The 2,220-nt window shown below is 40.1% G+C and overlaps 1 pseudogene; it reads right to left on the reverse strand.

The window, feature by feature from the left end:
* Positions 1 to 548: 548 nt before the first annotated feature.
* On the reverse strand, positions 549 to 1,453 carry LOC102810380 (histamine H2 receptor-like; annotated as a pseudogene).
* Positions 1,454 to 2,220: the final 767 nt, after the last annotated feature.

The raw sequence follows: 2,220 nt of genomic DNA on the forward strand, positions 1-2,220 counted from the left end.
AACAGTCGAACTCACCTTATTGTGTATATGAGACCCATGTCTCGTGCATGTGTGGTGCGACGACCACTGCCCTTTAAGAAATTTAACTTGCTGCAAGCCCGCGATTTTACGCCACTCACCGCTTCCGATTACAATATTGATGTTTAGCCCCATGATTGTAAAATTATTACTAACTATATCTAAATATTTGTTGAACAAAAGTGAAATGTCTTACTTAATTTAATGTGCGACGTATAGTAACAGCAGTCATGGAAACGATCACCAACTTGCTCCATTCCAACCAAATACACCTGTGAGCGAATTCCATACATGAATGCACGACTCATCCGATGCCATCGGTTCACTCATTGTCTCGAAAAACAGATATGTTGAAAACTGTTACTTCATTGGGTGTTTTACCATTTTTCCTCAGGCAACGTAAAGTGACTATGAAAGCACGACGAAAGTCGCGTCGTGTTATCGAATAAATTATAGGGTTGCAACACGAGTTAAAATAAGCAAGCAGAGTAGCCAGCGTGTTCACCCACATCCCGACGACGCCGTTGTCTTTATATACCGCTTTTAGCACTTTGGTTATGCAGAACGGCGTTAGACAAATGAAGAATACGGCCACCATCGTTACGATAGTTCTTGTGGCTTTTCCTTTACGCGGTGATTGTTTCTTGTTGTTTCTTTCTTGCTTTCCAGTGTTTTTTCCAGAGTCTGATAGATGACTGCTATTAGTAAGTTGTACTTGCGAATCTATTTGAGAGACTTGTTTGTCCTGGTCAATTTTCTCTGCAACTGCGGCCATTCGATCGTTTTCAGCCGCAATGAGACGACTGTGTTTCCTCGCGATTTTATATATCCCGTAATATGAGAACATCATGACAATGGCGGGAACACAGAAACAGATTGCAAATGCGGAAAGCGTGTAAATTACCACTTGGTCGTTGTTTTCCTCCCAGTTAATAGCGCAGACGACCTCAAAATTATCGTACCAGATCCAGTTCATGAATACCGGCGGGGATGCAAAAATAAACCCCAGCACCCACGTAGAAGCGATAAACACGCACGCCCTCACTCTGGTAACTATAGTCTGATAATGTAAGGGCTGTGCAACGGCGAAATATCTATCCAGCGAGATTAATCCGAGCGTGCACATCGAGACGATAATGAAACAATAATTTAGAAAACAAACTCCGTTGCACCATTCTGATGAGAACACCCACCTGTTGGTGATCGTGGATGCGAGCGATGCGGGCATCACTAGCACGGCGTTACAGCAATCCGTCAGCGCTAGGTTGACGATAAACAAGTTAGAAACCTGATTGCGAAGAGCCCGGCTTCTGTAAACGGCCACGCAAACAAGAACGTTTCCAAACACCGCAGTTGCTATGATCAGTATCAAAATAACACTTATAATGACGATTGGAAGCAGATCCCTCTCAGAACCCATATTTTCCGTTCCCATGTCCTGATGAACAAAATAAGAAAATTACAGTTATAAATTTGCACTATTAGGTGGCCAGACGAAAAACAATCTCGAATGACATGTCATCACGAAACAATAAGCTGACTTGGTGCCGCGAAACGTTAGGAGTCTATTGGCGGAAGTGTTGTCACGTGACATATTAGTTTACAGCTGCATATCAACACGGCAATAATGACAATCATATCAGAAGCAATATATTAAGAGAGGGCGTTGTTCGTCGCGCAGCGCGTGTTCGAATTTCGTGTAATTAAGCAATGTATTGTACACGTGTTTGCTACTATTAAAACATATTTTCGACGCATACAATATAATTTGATTTCATTTTCTTACAAAACATAAATAAAAAAAATAAGGTACACAAACAAATAAATACACAAACAAAAATGAGTCAAACATTTGTGTTGTACCCATTTGTTTCTATGGTAACCAGGTCCCATCATACCTCAACAATTATATGTAATTATACGAATTTTAACTAGCTCGTATTAAGGAAATAAGTCCATTTTTGCATTTTTTAAACAGTTTTCACTCCACAAATGTGTACAGAGTTGAAGAAACACAAAGTTGATGTCCAAATAAGTACTAGTTATTATCAAATACTTTTGAAAAAACCCACACATCATCACGTGACACCCTTACGAGGACGCAGAGTATATAATTCAAATAGTTGGAAAACAAACATGCATTTCATTTGTCATATTGTTCCCTGAAGTTATCCCGAGTCTGTGAAATTCTCAAACTGATTA

The sequence above is a fragment of the Saccoglossus kowalevskii genome, chromosome 8, assembly GCF_978046115.1.
Source record: "Saccoglossus kowalevskii chromosome 8, keSacKowa6.1, whole genome shotgun sequence".
Taxonomy (NCBI): Eukaryota; Metazoa; Hemichordata; class Enteropneusta; family Harrimaniidae; genus Saccoglossus; species Saccoglossus kowalevskii.